This window comes from Acromyrmex echinatior, chromosome 15, assembly GCF_024713525.1.
Source record: "Acromyrmex echinatior isolate Ae372 chromosome 15, ASM2471352v2, whole genome shotgun sequence".
Lineage (NCBI taxonomy): Eukaryota > Metazoa > Arthropoda > Insecta > Hymenoptera > Formicidae > Acromyrmex > Acromyrmex echinatior.
In genome coordinates, this window is record NC_141866.1 from 8593265 (window position 1) to 8613018 (window position 19754).

General features: G+C 37.5%; 1 protein-coding gene across 2 annotated transcripts in view; it reads left to right on the forward strand.

The window, feature by feature from the left end:
* Window positions 1-11141: 11141 nt before the first annotated feature.
* The window catches only part of LOC105145679 (uncharacterized), an 83273-nt gene continuing 74660 nt past the window's right edge, over window positions 11142-19754 (forward strand). For both annotated transcript variants that reach the window (XR_015547648.1, XM_087414199.1), the window contains exon 1: window positions 11142-11402. The gene's annotated coding sequence lies outside the window, so the exon portion shown is untranslated. The remainder of the gene's footprint in view (window positions 11403-19754) is intronic.

Consider the following 19754-nt stretch of genomic DNA (forward strand, 5'->3'; position numbering starts at 1 on the left):
TTAACACGAACTTGTGGAAAGTCGAGGTGCGAGTACCCGAAGATCTCGTTGTGCAATTAAATTATGTTCATGAAACATTGTCTACACCTGGAAAATCGCTTTTCCCTAAACTTACTTTATATTAAATCAATTGTTCTCTTATCTAAAATCGATGTAAAACATGTTGAAAATTGTACCTGTATACGTTTACTTGCAAATTGTTTTAAAATGACGAAGCTTCCATTTGTAATTTTTCTAATGAGGAAGTGAAAGGAACATCACTGGACGGGTTGAGATAACACGATTGCTCATGAACAATGTAGATACGACGGTTAGTAATTTAGATAGACCGAAGTGATTCACATAGATCGGCATAACTTTAAATTAGGATGTCGCGTTAATGAGATTTCAAGCGTGGCCTCCTTTCCACGCGACAATTCATCCACTGCAGTATACGTCAGTAACAGACGATCCACAAAATTATCAATACCGCTATGTTAAGTTTGCATGAATAAGCTCAAATGCACAAGCGCGTCGTAATCGTGATGATTGCATAAAAATAGATTAAACGAGAAATAGGTTTATGTACAAAGTGAAATCGAACATTCGTGATCATTGGATAAATTTGAAACGATCTAATAACACTACTGATTATTACATAATTGTACCCAATATAATTTAGTATTCAATATTATTCACTTGTTTTAGGATAGTTACATAGATAATTAAATCTTTGCATCCATATAGATATAGAAAAATTCTCAATTTTTTTATTAACTTTTATAGAACGGAAAAATCATCAATAGAATTGAAACAGTATCTGTAGTATTTTGAAATAAAGAGTATAATGAAATAATAATAAATCTTAATAAAATCTTAATAATAAAACTCAGAAAAAGCTGTAACATTTTTAAAATAGACGCCTGCTCTCTAAAGATTAACATTCTTAAATCATATTAATTTTTCATATTTTTAATCTAACTAGTTTTCATTGTTGGAAATCAAAGAGAAATTTTTAAAATCGCGTTTCCTGATTTCTGATCCTGTCCTTGTCAATAAAAATCGTAACGCTTAGGTCATCAGTACAGGTATCAGTACAGTTGCATTGATCAATTCTTCATCGAATATATATTATCGTCGTCTTTTAACTGATTTGACAATAATTTAACTTTGTTGGGGGACAATTGTGTCGATTCATCTATCCGGCGGCCTCGATTTTCCTTCCGCTTGTAGCCTTACATACACAACTATTGCTCGTTACGCGTGCAACGCTGACCTACCTCATGGAATGAAGTATCGATATTAGCTGACCGATTTTCATTGGCAGTGAGAGAGCGAGCATTTGCTGTTCATCGCCGACATTCGCGTCGCGCATCTCAAACAGCCTCTCTCTCTCGTGATGTTCGCCACGCGCAAACGTTCGAGGTGGGCGATAAAGAGCCTGGGACTCGCGAGGTGCGCAGCCCTCACAGGCAGTCTCGATTGGAAATTACTTCCTTTCATCCCTATTTACCGAGGTGAAAGATTAAGTAGAAAAGACGCGATCGCGTCGAGTATTGCCTGGCTCCGCCATGACGAATATACATATTCTCGAAGTACATGGCTCGGTAGCTAAAACTGACACGTAGATGCGGAGGATACTGTAAGTGCCAATAATAAATGTACCTCGGGGAAAATGCCACTTTTTGAAATAATATTTATGTGTCTGGGAAAATTCGTGAAGATAAATATTTCTTGGAAAATAGATTTAAAAAAAAAACCACGTGTCTATGATAGAATGCACGATGTAACACGATATTATTTGTTATCTGCCTTTTCGAAAATTCAGTTTACCAAATACAGTTTTCATCGGTCAGCGATATTTTCAGGCGAATATCGAATCGTCCGCCAAAAAAAGAAGATCTCGAAACGCTTCGCAACCCCGTCCCGCTGCCGTTCCTTTCACCGCACGTTCTGCCACGTAGAGCAGGCATGCATCGGCTGGCGCGATCGATTTGAATTTAATTAAAAAATGTTTAACAAGCGCGTCGTCTCCCCCGCCTTCTCGAGCCGCGTAAATATCCTCCGCGGCCGTGGCGGCCGAATTCCGCGGTTAATTTCCTTGACGTGCCGTCGGCCGTTATGTCGAAATAAAGATAAAACCACGCCGCGTGCAAGTCCGCGTATGTCGAATAATTGCTCGCGATATTAAGAATCGCGTTGACGATCGCATGATGTAATGAGAAAACGAACGTTGGCTTGAACCCTGAACGTGTCGCGTGTCTTACGCAATAAAATGATCCACGATCTGACGAGTACATGTATGCGCATCCTGAGAAGCGTTCCATGCGTGCCTATCTCTACCAAGCAGGATAAACCCTAGTACGAAAATTCCACACGCGTCTTTTTATTGCGTAAATGGGAGAAAAAGACCTCTGAAACCGGATTGAAGTATCAATAGGTTGATGCGAACTCTTTCACTTTCGTTTAAATCGAGAATGAAAACTATTGCAAAATGCTTGAGCATAGCATAGCTTAGTATAAAACTGTATGAACCGATAAAACATCTAGCATAAAGTCACCTTATTGATTTACATAACGTATTTATTTGGTTCAGACGGTTTTATGCTACACTGAAAAAAAATATCTTAATTTTAAAGAAATATTTCTCTGAAATTGATATTTTTTGTTTTCAGTGTAGCAAAATGCTTGAACACAGCATTGCTTAGTGTAAAACTATGGACCGATAAAACATCTAGCATAAAGATCATCATATTGATTTGTATAACATATTCATTGGTCCAAACGACTTTATGTCATTTATGTTAGCTTATGCATTTTGTGCTACAGCCTACGAGAAGAAATGTGGATTTCGGTGTATAAATTTGGTAAAAAAAATAAATAGATAAATAGATAAAGCGTTCATTAATATTTTAGGGTGAGCCTTCTAAGTAAGAATACGAAACATGATTCATAATCATACACAAGAAAATTATAATAAACTAATAAAACAAAGAGAAATGCAAAAAATGAGTACAATGATATAAAAAATACCGGAGTTGTGATGAGAATTATTTAACAGTATAAGAAATAAGAATAATATAATAAAAGTAGGACACAGTACGATAATTTTTATTCCCAAAAAAATAACTATATTTCTAATTTCCGAAAGAAAATGGATAAATGATTACGTAGTTGAACCGATAAACTGACCTCAGATAGCCCGATGGGTAAACAAACATTTTAATACACTACGACAATGTTCTCTTCGTGGTAGACCACTAATGCTTCCGCTTTGCGTCCGCGAGTGCCCGAGACGAATTAAATACGCGTTGGGAGAGATGAGAGAGAGAGAGAGAGAGAGAGAAAGTTTGGGGTGGGCTACAGTATTGGATTTGTTCATATAAGCGTTCGTGCGCGCTGTGGCACGGCGCGCCAGCAGGAAATCTGACTTCGCGTGGAATTTTTTAATTAGCAAAGGACCTGAAAAAAATCCAATGCCGCGATAGCCCGTTACGAACGAGCGAATGAAGTCGTCGTTGCGCTATAAAGGTGCGCGCACATCCGCTGCGACTGCCGATCTCCCGATCGGTTGTGCCGGTCGTTTCGCCTTCGATGGTATTCGAGAAGCCAGCGGGGAAAAGACTCGTTAATTAGTGGTTACGCTACCGCACGCGGATGAAGAGGCAGTCGATGATGATGATCGTGAAATGTTACAGAATGCGTCGCTGCCGTAATACTACGTGTTTTCTGTTGATCATGGGTTCTTTAATGAATGTATATTTAGGATGAATTCTTTCTTATTACGCAGAACGAGAAGCTTAATTACAAAGCAATATTGAAATTAAAGAGACTTTACAAATTAGCGCTGAAAGTGTAATATATAAGCAGACAACTTTGGAGTATGAGTTTTATTTCTCTAATTAGTAACAATAATAATATATTTCGAGTTTTCATAAAAATTTTATTTAAAAATAATCTGCTCTCACAAGTATTCGATATTGAAAATTAAATAATTAAACCAAATTATGTGTACAGTCCTCCGTTGTATTTTTATTTTTAAAAAATTTATTCTAAATTCTTTGTATTATTCGAAGAAATATAACAAAATCTATATAAAATTTATTACGGTTGCGAAGATGGAAATTTATTATCGACAGTAATACTGGGATGATCACGACGCGTCTGTTATCGACTGTAGGTTTGCTCGCGAATTTTATTGTTATTTGCTGTTGTTTTGTTTAATCCTCTTGGCACGCTGCAAAGTGATACTGCTAAGTGAATTTCAGTTTGCAATTGGATAATCACAAAGTGACAGTGGCCGCAGAAAGGAGTCATATATTATTGAACCCTTCGTTAGTTGGTGCGTGCTCGAAGGCTGTGTTTCAAGTCGAGCATTCGCGTGATCACGGTACGTCTCGGCTGGACTCGGCAATAATTGTATCTCGCACAGGACCGTGCAATACTAGCGGGAAATATAAGGATTATTCTCCTACGACCTGTTAGGGAGATGTTTACCGCTGTAGACAACGTCTGGATACACCGGTTAGCAGGAAAGAATTTTGCTTATTAATCCACGAAGCGAATGTTTAATCTGTTAGGTCAAAAAGAACGATCTTGCTGAAGTATTTAAAAATTTAGCTGGACACAGATCTGAAAATAATTTGAATCATCAAAATAATTACGAGCTGCAAAAATTGTTGACATTCTAGCTTGAGGTCTTACATAATTATTTTGATTAACAAAATTATTTTTAGATCTGTGCTTAATTAATTTCTTGGATACTTTTTTTTTCAGCAAAACTGTCATTTTCGTGTATTAGTAGAAAGTCTGGTCGAAATGATTACCATAAAAATATTGTCGATTTCAAGAATGTCTGATGTCCATTTCTATCAACGTAAATTAATTTTAATCTAATTGTAAGTTTAATTCCGTCTTCATTGTTTTCTTAAAATTAGAAGATGATAAAAAATAAGTTAAACCGAGATTAAAGTTAATTCTACATTGGTAGAACGCCATCGTTTCATTAACTTTGCTTCTATCTTCATCGTTATTTTAATTGCCGTAAAATGCAAAATCTTACAACCGAGCGGTTTGTAATATTGAAATATTATTGCGCATAACAACGTCCTAAATCGTTTTGCATCGCAAGTTATGTGATAACTTGCATTACTCTCGCGCACTTAACTTAAATAATTTCTCTCAAATCCCGATATGTCCAATCTAGTTCATGGCATTGCATAGCATACATCAATCAATGTATTTCACGATGATCTCCGTAATACATCACGTCACGTAACACGAAGAGAATACGAGGGCATACCAGATTGGGGTGCGCTTCGTTCTGTATCTTTATCTTTCTCAGTGCCACCCCGCGCACGCTGTCCATGTTCCAAATGGGGATGGTAAGAGCCCAGGGGATGGTGCGGCGCGTAATGGGGTTACGACAGCGTTAAAAACCTCCCTTATCCTAGTATAATGTCGTCCGAGATCACGATAAAGCTTCCGCACTCTGGCTTAAACGACTGCGAGTTAACCGGAATTTGTTTCGTCGGTATCTATTTTTCTTCCGACCGTTGAAGAGCTTGTCGCGCGATTAGAATCTTCGCGTAAAAAGCGAAGGTCGCGATGAAACGACGAAAGTTGGGGACGGTTGGTCTGACGGCCTTCATTGAATGTGCGCGCAAACACATTGCTACTAATCGAAAGTGCAGCGTACTGATAATACTGTGGCGATAGTACACTGTTGCTGTTTCCTAGCTCGGGGTTGATTTGCATTGCGAAATAGGAATAAAGGAGAAACTTATGGAAACATCGGGTATATTTTCATATAAATTGTTTTTACACAATTTTATTAACGTCCATCATCGACATAAATCATATTAACTAACGATCAATGAAATTACAAGCTGAAACGAAAATATATTTAACAGCTTGCCCACAACTGTTATTAATTCCTTTGTAACATTTTGTTTCCATATGATTCATTTTTATCAATAACACGCACAATATTCTTTTGTTTATATTTTTCAGTACCAATAAGCTACTTTATGTCCATCAATAAAAGAATTCATACATTAACATAATTTTATAAATATATGATTAATTAATGTTATATGTAATATGCATTAATCAGCAGCTAATTATTTATTCCATTACAGTCTTATCTCTGGATACATTTTCTTAAACAGAATAATTTAAATGATTTTCTGCGTATTTATTGAGATTTTTTAAAAACAAATATTTATATTTTATAATTATCCAACAAGACTGAAATATTTAAAGACTATGTTCCCGACAAACATCGTAATGGAGAGATTATATACTCTACGGCAAGAATCCGCGGCGAAATCTTCGCATCTCTCACGCGCGTCGCGACGTCTGCACGCCGCTGGAATACAACATTCTCGCGTCGCGGAATCATTCACGCCTCGCTCGAGGGGCGCGCATAAGCACCCCGTAAGTCCATACTTGGACGCATGCTTCCGTACGAATACGAAGTCCATAATGCGTGCGATACAAGAGAATCGCACGCGGAGACCGCTTTCTCTTTTCTCTCGCTCTCCTCTCTCTCGCGCGCGAGCGAGGGAGGAAAGTGGGAGCACGTTCGTATTCACCCCTTCTACACCCGTGGCAACACCACCGTGATGGTCCACGGGCGCGCAGCGATCAATGCCACCGTCGGGCCCCTCTTATGCTTCGTCCCCACTGTATTCGCCGTTCGGTCGTCATGACGACAACATCCCCACCGACTTCACCAGGACCAAAGCGATACCTCTGGTGGGGTACTTGGGTAGCCGCGAAAGGGGTGACGTCCCCGTCCCCCGACGTACCATCCCTCTATCACCGCCACAGGGAGGAATTCCTAGGGAGACGACCAGGGGATTTTGACCCTCCACCCCGCGACTCTCCGTCTCTCTCTTTCTCTCTCTCTCTCTATCTCTCCCTCCTCATCTTTCTCTCCGTCTCTCTCGGCATATCTCTGTGCTCGGCCACCCGCACGCATTATACGTACGTGCAGCGGAGGTCAGGTAGGTCGCTCCAGGTGACTCGGCCCTGACACCGTATCGCTGACCACCACCGTCCGATTCGTTGATTAGATTATTGGTCACCGATCATCGCGACTGATATTGCTATAGCACATAATGTGAAACTTTTGAATTTCTTCACTTTTTTCAATTTATTTATTGATGATAATAATATTACATTTATTCGTTATCTCGTATGATATACAGATTATTCACGGAGAAAACTATGCTTTATGCGATTACAAACTCGGCTGTATTCTATCATGCAACTCGGTTGTTTCTACTAAATTATGTAACGTAAGTTCTGAGGGGCTGAAATGTGAGAAATTATACGAGAAAATTAATTCGCAGTTGTTTCTCTTCTCTCTCTCTCTCTTTCTCTCCCTCTCTCTCTTTCTCTCCCTCTCTCTCCCTCTCTCTCCACTATATTTGTATAATTTATGAAAAGGTCATCTGTATGTGAATTTCATAACTACACGAGCATTTTAAGAAAATTAATATCGAATGATATTGAACCAGTTGAGTGATCAATCGTTAATCTAAACTATCTACGTTTTCGACAAATATTTTATTCTTTTATTCTCTTTAATTTGTAAAAAAAAGTTGAAGGACTGTTCGTTGCAGACACGAATATATTTAAGTATTTATCAAGGATCAGGTGGCTGCTAGTAAATAATTGTATAGTAGACGGTTATACATTGCGCTTGATACAGTCATGTTTCCTCGGTCGCTAGTTGGATTATATGTATCTGGTATGTCGGAGCATGGATTTGCCACGCGTTGATTAATTCTCGACTGTCCAAGCCCTTCAAATTGAATTCGAACAATCTTGATTCTTTAATAACTCGATGACACCATTTCGAACTCCATAAGAATATATATATTTATATAATTACATTATAAATAACGAATATTAACAAAAATATCCAAATAAAATATCGAAAGTTATAGTAATCAAAAATGATTACATATATTTACAAAAACTAAAACTCTCGCATATAATTTTATATCATATAAATCAAAATATATAAAAGAAAATAATTTAAAAAAAATATATATTATCAATAGAATTATATTTCTTACTTTAATAAAATGTAGAATCTGTGCAAATACGAAAATAAGATTTTAATGCGCAGTATGTGGGTGATATATAAGTGAGATTCACGTTCTCCAATCTTTCAATATTACATTAAAAATGAATCACTTCCGATGGATGCGGGACGGAGAGCGAGACACCATAGGACCACCGAGCAACGGAAGACGCGAAGGGGACGAGTCCGATCCGCCTCTAAATCGAGTTACGCGGCCTGCTGGAGATAATGATATTTATGCGCGTCAAGTGTATGATGTGTGGTCCGCCACACATGAATTACGAGTTAGGCCGTAAAAGAAAAGGAGGAGTAAAAAGCGCGCGGGAAGTTTGAAACGTCTGCCCAGGGATGATCCCAGGAGATCCGGAGTCGTGTGAAAGGCGAGCGGACACGCGCCGCTCGTGCCTTCTCTCGTGAAAGCGCCATTTCCAAAGTTTCGCACATTTTTAATACTATCGCGATTGATTTACGAGCGGGCGACATATCGAGATTTATACAACATACCGCACACGAACTCTACGCGGATCCGTTTGTCTCACAATGGCTTCTCGCAAAAACAATTTGTCACAGTTAACGCTCGAAAGGCGATTACCGCATAATCGACAAATATACATGGTTGTAACAACTCTAACTCCATTACATTGATTACATTGCGATATAACGATTGATTGCGGTGTGTCATAGCGGAAATGAATACAATAAAATGTTTATTAACGTCATTTAATGCTGTAAATGAATTACGAGTTGGCTTTGCGCAGAAAAAAAATGCATCGGTGACATAATAACTCACTGCACACAACTTCGGTAAAAAGACCAATCCGCAAACTATTTCAATTATCGCACACCGGACATACGCATTCGTTGTTATGCGCTCTGATGTTTTACATGGTATCGGCAGCTATGCTCTAACACCCATGTCCGGATACGCGAAGTATGCCAATTACCCGATTCACAGACGCTACTCGTTGAATAGGGCCGTACGTTTATGGACCATCATATAAAACTCAATGATGAATCAACAAATTTACGTACATCAGCTTTAATATTTCGATACAAGTAAAATACCTATGTTGAGGTACCTTCGCGATTATTACGATCAGTACGTAAATTATGTATTCATTACGCGATCAGGTACAATTCGCAAATCAATTGGAATGTAACTTATCAAACGAAGTTAAAGTAAACACGAGCGTTTCGGCGCTGGATTTGAATTCTGTTCGGTGCAGAAGTCAAATATAAACCACAATTTAATATTTCATGTAGCACTCTATTTCGAAACATCAGCAAGAGGAGACTAAAAGTTAAGAAAAAATTCAAACAATTTGTAATAATTCATGGTGTTCTTAAAAGCGAAGAAATTGCGTTTTAGAGAATGATGGGTAGCCATTCTTCCCAGTTAAAATACCCAGTCATTGATAATAACGGAAGCGCTTCCGTTCAACTCGGTGGTCGACACTGCGCTTTTGAGCGAACGCATCGCGCGAGAGCACGTAAATATTTATCGTGGATAATCCGAGTATACAGGCGTCTATTACAGCGGCCCTTCGTCGTCGGCTGCCCCTCGAGCGGTGGGTTTGACCCCGAGGGACATTCCTGGCATGACACGTAAGGTCCTTCTCTCTCTTGTTCTCTCTCTCTCTCTCTCTCGCTCTCTCTCTCTCTCTCTCTCTCTCTCTCTTGCTGTGCACCGGTCTGCATCCGCTCTGGCTCGCCACCGTCCGAGAGAGCGTGGAAAAGCTCCGGTGAGCCGCGCGGGATTTTGAGCCACGAAGTTCTCGCATTGTCATTTAGGACACAACGCAAAAGGGGATGAAAGAGGAAAGGGGTCGAGGAGAAAGGAGAGAAAGAGACAGAACACGCAGAGGGGCGACGTTGAGGGGTTGGAAAGATGAAAGAGAAGGAGCGGCAGAGAGATGTGAGACAGAGAGGATGAGAGAGCAGATTGGAGAAAGGAAGGCGGACGGAAATGAAGAGAGAAAGAGCGTTAAACGGAGTGAACAAGAAATATGCAACGAGAGAGAGAGAAAGAGAGATCAGAGATGATATGCGGATGTAGAGAGGGAGAAAATTAGGAAGCGGAAGGAGGTGATAGTTTATTAATAATGCAGAATAATACGTTTCTCTGAAGTTTATTATCTGCGTGCGTGAGCGTGCGTTAAAATTAAGTCTACCACGAGTTCATTGTCGTTGCAAATATATTTTGATGCAGTATGTAAAATAAGTGACTTCTCCCGCATAAAACAGCACAAAGAGATAATCAGTAAGCGATGCTTAATACATATATTCGATACATACACACAGTTGAAATACAAGTTGTTGATAAAAGTTATAGTAATATGATGTAATACAATATTCTTTTAATTGAGTATCGATATGAATCGAAGATGATCTAAACGAGATCTTGAGACAAAGACGCCAAGAACTTCTTTCTGCAAATCTATTAAAATCATGATAGTGTCGTATTTGCAACTCAAATTTATAGAAGGCAGAATAAATATGTATTTAAATAATTGTTGTATATATTTCAATAATAGTTACTTTAGAAACGTTACAAAAGAAAGACGAAGGATTTGTGACAAAGTTGTCGTAAGAAAAATCTATAGATAAAAATAATAAGCGCGTGCTAAATTAGTGCGAATAAAAATAATGAGAATGAGAATGGTGGTGTGGCACGAGATCAACGCGGCCAGCCGGCAGCTATGATAATGAAAGTCATCTTAACAAACGTCAGTTGCAAAAAAGGAGCAGCAACGCGAGAGAGGGAAGGAGAGGCAGGGGAGAAAGAGAGATATGGATGAAGGGCATTCGGTAAAGGGAGATAGACGGTAGACTGACGAAGAACGGGTGAGAAGGGGCGAGAAATGCGCGGCCTCTCCCTTCCTCCCACCAGAGAGAAACATGCACACGCACACCCTCTCAGAGTTGAGGGCGAGAAAGGACGCGAGGGGAATGCTGGGTCCTCGATGGACCACCAGGATCCAACATCCCCACGGCGACGTCTCGCGCGCAGGGGTTGTCTGGTCGGTGGGGGGAACGTTAGGGGAACGTTAGAGGGGTGGGGGTGCTATATCAGACCGGCGCGAGGGGGGGAGAGCTCAGTTCATCCAAGAGGAGCGTATCGGTCACGTAGTATCGGACACAGAATCGTTGCACCCGGTGTCGACAGAGAGCATCTCGTATTCGCGGGATGCACACACGCAGTTATCCCTTACGACCCTTACGTCGTCGACACGAACGGGAAAGGAACGTTAGAAGAGACTCGGAGGTTGTGTTGCTGAGAGAAGAGGACTAGGATGGGAACGCGAACGGAGAAGACTCGGTAATCGTAAGTACCGTACATCCTTGCTGTGGTAGCTCGAGAAAACGGAGAGAACGGAGAGAACGGAGATCTCCACCAGCCGACTACGGATATGGACGTGCCTCCGTTATCGTCGCGAACTGTCTGAGTCCGATGGGGAGGAAACGTGCATATTATCGATCGACAGATTGATCGGAGCCGCGTCGCTGGACCGTGCGAATTAGTGTTCGCCGAGGGTCGCGCGTTTGTGTCTGATGGTTGTGACATTAGCCGGCGTCTGGGCGGCGCGGTGTCGTTTTCCGGTGTTCCTCAGTGGTGGCGCGTGGTGTCGGTTATTAGGATTTTCGTCGGACAAAACTTCCTCTCTCTCTTTCTCTTTCTCTCTCTCTCTCTCTCTCTCTTCTCTTCTCTTCTCTTTATCTTCGTCTCGTTCTCGCCGGTTATTCTCTGCTTCTTTCGCTCTCTCGCTTTGCTCCGCACCTTCTCATCGCGCATCTTTTCATTTTTTGCTCTCGTCCCAGTTAGTCGTACTTCTATATGATGTAATCATTTATTACGAATATGGTATTATTCTTTCGCGGCTTAATATTCGCAAAAGCTCGCGCTACGTTAAAATCTTTCCTTTTATGTTTTCTGTCTTTCCGTTCTTTCTCTCTCTCTCGGCCTTAACATTTTCTCATATATACATATATCTATTTTTACTATTATTCTGATGGACTTTTTATTTTGTACATTTACATCATATTATTTATATTTTTCTCGGCACACGACGGAATTTTCCTCTCATTCGCCTTTCTTTCTGTCGTCGCAACGCAACAATTCGATTGAACGAACGGCTCTCTTCGCGAGGAGCCCGAGATTACTCGCAAAATTCGATTTCATTGGGAAACCGCCGCGCCGCGGGGGAGCTGCGTCGTCGGCAGCTGCCCTCCCCCCCTCCTCCCCTCCACGTTTACGTCGGTACAGATTAATTAAGCGATCGATGCTTCTGGAACACGTGAAATTTGCATTAGCCGGTGAGCGAGAGGCGCGTTTGATCCGCCGCACAGAAGGGGCGAGAGGGTAGAACGTAGGATCGAGAGGATTCCCGGAGGCAGAGGGGAAATGCTTGCATATTTCAAACCCTGTATTCTTTTGAAACTCACGAGTAAGTACTGGCGTATTGTAATCCGTGCAAGTATTTCCGAGAAAAAAATCTAATTAATTAAATTTCAATACTATTAGAGAGAACGTAAAAGAGATGAACATAAAAGCATTTATATCTCCTTACTTTTTTTTATAAGGAATCAATTTCTCCGGATTTATAAAATTTTTTAAATATCTTCAACATGTGGAGATAAATTTGGTTTATTTTTCTCGCATGATATTTCTATTAAGAGGTCGACAGCTTATTAATAATCAAGTTATCAATAATGTTAATCTCTCAGAATTATCCTCGCTACTAATAATGGCATATATCATAAAGTCGTCATAGATTTAGTTGCGATCCTAAAATCGTAAAAAGGTCAACGATATATTTGATTTATGACTAAAATGAAAGATTCGAATAAGAAGTCATTTCAAGCCTCATTAATTTGATTATTCGATTATGATTCGATTATGGCAGGTAAGATGTATCGCAATGATTCTCAAATAAAATTTAATCCTCTATGGGCTCGTAATTTTCAAGTCATATAATAATATATCGATATTTTATTAATTTATTTAATTTAAGGAGACCAAATGCAATATTTCTAATGAAAGACGCGCGAAAAAATGAAATAGCACATTGGCTAATTTTTTTGGATGAGAGGGGACGCTGCAAAAAGCCGAGATGCAAAGGGATTCCAAAAATAAAATGTTTGAAATGCAACACATATATCTATGTTTAACGCCAAACATACACAAACTATATTATGGAATTCCATACTTAAGCTTTTATACACACAAGTGCAAACGTTATAAGCCGTTGTTATTTCAAAGTTACACAACATAATATTCGTTATAATAAAATCGTTAAAACTGCTGAATTCATTGTTCATTTGTATTTATATATGTTGATATTTGTTGATTTTACATTGCATAAATTTTTTTATAATAAAAAAATTCGGCTCATAGAAGGTTAAGCTCGTAGTTCTAAGAAAAAAATTTTTACAATCATATTATATTTTATGATCATATAAATCCAGGCTTGTATTATGAAATATATAAACGTCTACTTATACATATAATACTTATTATTAGTCCAGTAAAAAAAGTTTTATAATCAGTAATACCAAATAAATAAACATATTTCTGTGCTCTTTGTAAATTATTTTGCATGTCATATGAATTTAGACTTATATTTTAAAAAGTACAATCTGTATCTACATACACATGGTAGTTATTGTTAATTATATTAAAAAAGTTTTACAATCAGCGATATCAAACAAATAAATGGATTTCTATCGTTTTTGTAAATTAATATATTTTGTAGGTTGTATAAGTTCAGACTTGTATTTCAAAAAGTACAAACGCCTACATACAGATTCAATACGCACATAATGCTTATTATTAACAATGTTATCTGTTTATATGTATTTTTAATTAAATAATTGGCCTTTCTTGATACGTTTGACATTACAAAATGTATATATTTATAATGTCAGTATAATATCGAATAAATGGCATTGCGAAGTGAATTGCGAACGCGTTCTTTCAACGTTGCAAACTCACGAAATCGTTGCATAGCACGAGGGTGAGATAGAATTAACAGCAGCGAGAGATTAACGATTATACTCTTAATCGAGTTAAATACCTGTACATGTGGCGGCCTTTGTAAGGGATCCTTTATGCGCATTGTACGTACATTCTCGGTGGATAAACTTGAGCGAATACAATCGCGCGGTAAAACGAGCGAAACGAAATCGATTCATTGCTTTGAAGATCACGCTTCGGTGGGTTTCGCATCAAAAATGTGCACGTTGTCTCCCTATACATTTCGCAAATGGATAGCGCTCAGTCGTATTTATTTTACACGCGAATTCTTTGATCTAAGGTACGAGACAGGTAACTTGAGGTATGAAAAGTAACTCTACATAGAGAGTCGGAGTACAGCACTATATGTCATATTACGTGACGAGACAATGTTTTATTATTGACGACAGATGTAACGAATGTTTCAAAACAGTAGCGAAAATACAGAGGAGAGATAAATAAAAATATCCCACAGAAAACTATCCGGAGGATATTGTTTAAACATTTTTACCTAATTTCCCTTTAATTTTAACTGAATTGTTCAACCGCAATTTTCACTTATTTAACATCGAACGTTAAAAAATATTATAATAAGCGTATCATACGAATGTAATCCCACGCGAAATTTAACGCAAGTAAGAGACATATTTATTTTTTATGCGTTCGTTCAAAAACCAGAATAATCCCGTACGTACCCGTAACGTTTTAGCAATAATGAGATACAGTGCGATGTGATGCACCGGCTGAAGTCGCGTTAAGTACTCGCGGCACACATTACACCGCTCCGGTAAATTAATTCAGAGACCCGGTTTGCAGTTGAAAGTTTTCTGGGCTCGTCGCAGTGAATGCGCCGCGTAACAAATCGCATTTACATGATATTTTCCGGCATAATTTACATGTTTGAGTCCGACCGCGGAATTCCACCACTCCGCAACGCCACCTTTCACCCCCTCCGCCTCCGCTCTTATTTTTATTTACACGCTCTTTTGCCCGGCACGCTCGCAAATTTGCAGGTCGCGTTTTCGCGAGGACAGTGGCTTAACAGAGAAGTATCATCGTGCAGAGTCACACTGAGTCCACTTTAATCCTGTTAACCTATCAACACACTCAAAGCCCCTTTTACGCGCGTCGCGCCAAGATATCTTCTCTGCGTTCGCAATCCCATTAAATCCCTTCATCTAGCAGCTCACGGAATGCGCTGACTTTAATGGCGAGGAGATAATCTTCCTCCCATCCTCTCTCTCTCCAACGACTAACATAATGTATCCTTCCGCTGATTTAAGCAAAACTTAGTAATCGAGTACAAGTTCGCGCAAGTCGGAAATATCAAATGCGATCGTTTTCTGAGAGACGAGTGCTGTTATTAATACGATTTCGTTACCGCAATTCAACTACAAGACACTTTAAGTAAGATGCAGTTCTCTATAAGACGGTATTTTTAATATATTTCCGAGACATATTTATTCGCAAAGACGGAGAGGAAATAATTATTATGGTAATTAAAAAAAATATTAAAAACGTAATTCGAGTAAAAGAGAGTGAAAGAGAGAGAGAGAGGTTTAAGAATTTTTAAAAGCTGCTCATTACGTTAAGTAGAACGTGAATAATTATTCTCTCTACTTCAGGCAAATAATTATTATATGTATACCGTTATAAATAATGTAAAAAATAACACCTCTGTGGCTATCAGAATTTTCGATAAAATTTTTGAAGATAATAGAAGAGGAACATTCATATTTGTGAAAGAATCGAAAAAAAGATACAGCTTTGTGTTCTTTCCTCTTATTTATCTCTTCTCTTTCTCTCTCTCTCTCTCTCTCTCTCTCTCTCTCTCTCTCTCTCTCTCTCTCTCAACAAAATATATATAAACTGCCTTCCATTAAATGAGAATCCATACATCGTCGTCAATGACTAAAATACCGTACAAGACCTCGGTTAATTATCTCGGACTTACCATCTCGAACAATCTCTTTCTTGAGAAAAACAAATCACGAAGACAACTTCTCGGATCTAAGTATTTCCTGCCGATTTCTCTACGTAAATAACAATCCTGCTTCTGCCTCTCTTTATTATTGCTACATTGTTATTACCAATGGACAGATTCTTTAGTTTCAAAGAATTTTGAATGCCTGTATGAGATTGATCGATTATATCAGACGCGACGAACGCTTGACTCCATATTTTGACAGACTCAGTTGGCTTAAAATTCAATCGGTGTAAATTTTCCGTGGATAACTTACTCTATTTTGCAATCAATCGTAATTGATACTATTACAGTATCAGTATTACACGACAATTTTCTCGTACAATGCAATATGATCATTATAAAGTGTCAAGATACTTTATTGAAAAGCTTAAACGAAATGATGGTGAAATAAAAAATTGTGATGAAATAAAGGGTAACAGATTGCCTTAACCTATTTATTTTTCTTTAATTTATTTTAAAGAAACACGGTTTTGCTAGTATCTAAAATTATATAATATTTAAAAATTTAACTATATACAAATCTGAAAATAAAATTTTGTTGGACTATTAAAATTATTATGTAAGACACTCAAACTGATTGCTAGAATGTAAAAAAATGTTTGCAATATTGCTGCTCCTCATACTTAAGATTTCTACTTTGATGGTCCAATAAAATATTATTTTCAGATCTGTATCTAGCTACATTTTTAGATGCTTTAGCAAAATCGTTCTTTTGTCTCAGTTCTGAATCGAGCTCCACAAGCATCTTTTAGATGCTCTGTTATTGAATTATCTATTATGGAATAATATTTCATCTGAAATATCTAATATTATTTCTCTTAATTCTTTTAAGAGTAACTTCTATATTTACTTAACATACTAACCATTAAACATATACACACAAGCACAAGCATACCTACACACTTTAATACATATTTTTTTGCATTTATTTCTAATTTCTTTTTTGTATAGTAAATTTTGTATAGTTATTATAATTATACTTTGTAAATTGTTGTGCCTTTGAGGAGACTTTGTCCCAGACCGCCAAATAAATATCAATTCTCTTTCTCTCATATATATGTGTATACACACACACGCGCGCGCGCGCGCGCTCACACACACACACACACACACACATATCGTCGTTTTAAGAACAGACAAGAGCCCCACGTCACATCCGTTTGTAAACGCGCTTGAATCACTGTCGCGCAACGCAAAAGGTAAAGTGGATGAAAGGCATCAGACGCGGCAGCAAGTTTTCATTTTGCTGTGCCGTTACAATGCGATTGAATCGATGCGGCCGGGATACAGGCTGTCGCCGACATAGTGTGAATATTTAATGAACGTTGTCGTTAATGAGGCTCGGCCATATTAGTATTAATTAACGCCGGGATGCTCGGCATTTCATCGCGTGCTCGAATAAAAACATTAAATTAAAATAGACAAAGAGGATGGGTAATGTACCCGATCATCGCCTATTTACCACCAATTTACGAATGCAAATGTACGGATATGTTTATATTTATCAGATCAAATTACGCGTCTGTGTAAATTTAAGTAATTCTTCAAGATAACATTATTGTGTCACTATATCGTTTAACAGTCTTTATATAAATCTAATTTATTTAAATCTAAATTTTTGATATCCTTTTTTGTTTTGATAATGATCTACAATAATCGATTATCTCTCAGCATAATATTCTCGGTAAAATAATGCTTATTTTTACATCTCTATAAAAAACAGATTTGTAAACGATTAGTGAATAAATTGTACATACTTTCGAAGAATTTGTGCCATCAATCTCTTTCCTGTCAGGTGATTCTATCGTTTCTTCTCAAGAAGTTCAGATAAACTCCATCGTGCATTCGATCGGTGTATGTTGAATTCTTTGTCGAATTCCGTAAACTCGGTACTTGAAATTATTTATTATTGTGGTGATTTCTCCAAAACATGCGATGTACATTCTGTAAGTTCAACCATGATTTTTTTATTTATTGATTGCGATATTTGTGGTGATTTCTATTTATAGTGTGGTGTAAATTGATGTGTGTAACTTTTCATTATTATATAATCGTAAATAGACATGCAAGATAACAGTTATTATTATTTTGACATATCTTTTTTATATATTTGTCTGTTCCAATACTTTAATTGTCCCTTTTGTATTACATAGTACATTGAGAGAAATGTTTAGTATTTGTGACTGTAATTACATGGTAAAAAATAATTACCGTTAGGAGCTCCGTTTTTATAGTTTTTATATTACTGTTATAATGTTAATAATTATAATAACTATATTTATATAGTTTTATATAAAAAAAAATATAGCTATCATAGGTATCAAAAATGTCTGTATGCCAACTAAATATTTTTATGGTATAATACAGAATAAATATAATAATTGTTATTAAAATTGTAGAAGTAATAATTATAAAAATAGAGTACTCTCTTTTAATCATAATTATTTTGTTGCACTTTTCTCTCAGTAATATAATAAAATAAATAGAATCCTGACACGAATTATAGATTATCTAAAGTGGAAATTGACATTGATGATTAACTATAACACGCTTTTCATATAAATTGGCGAATTTTATACCGTTAAACCAATGAATAAACGTATGTATGTTACGAAAATATTATTCAACCTGAAAAGGATAATTTATCAAATAATGTATGTCACAGATACCGTCATCATTATCATGCATTGGTGTGCATCTAGCCCATATTCAGCAGTTTTCCGACCAGTTTCGTGTTGCACAATCGATTGCGACAGGTTAATGAGTAACGAATAGTGTGAATCGCTACCATGAATTCACGTTTTGCACGAAAATTAGAACGCGTATTGTTCGAGAGGCTGCGGAAGCAGAATGCACCGGAAAGAAATTAGGCGCGTCGTAGGGAGATCATTACAATATCGTCAACGTTCTCAGTGGAGAAGAGAGTTCGATTACCGACACTAAGCATTTCTCCGTCGATTTTAGACGGCGTGCACATTAAATTTGTTTCTCCCGGAAGCTTTTTATATTTTCGTTTTTTCTTTCTCTCTCTCTCTCTCTCTCTCTCTCTCTCTCTCTATCTATCTATCTCTCCTTCTCTTTCTTCAAATCACGAAAATTTCTATGTATAATAACTTTACATCTAATAACTTTATGTAAAATATAGAAAAATATAGAAAAACAATTAATGAAGACAACAATCCTGGCGAATAGTTATTTGAATTGAATTTTCTAATTTATGCTCGAATTCGATATAAACGTAAATTTACTCCTTTTTAATTCCATAAATCATATGGATTATTGCTTGTAGGCTTGCCAGTGTGCACATGCCCTTAGATCCGATCGTTTGCATTTCGCGCTGTTATGCAACGGAGGCAGAGAGAAGCATAGAGAGCAATAGAGAAACGTATGTACAGAGTGTTTCAGAAACTGTTTTCTTTGGATAGATTTTGGAAATCGAAATGAATATCATCTACTTTGGTGTGAAAACCAAGAAAAATTACAAATGATAAAAAACGATCATAATTTGTAATACATGTAAACAAATATTTATATTACATTTTTAAATTAATTTTTAATTTTAACAAAGACTGATTACATTATTGTCAAAACATCTAGCTGTGAAAATTTAAAAAAAGGATTGAACTGAAAGGAATCAAATTCTCTATCCGAGAGAAATTTGGCTTCAATTTCGAGGA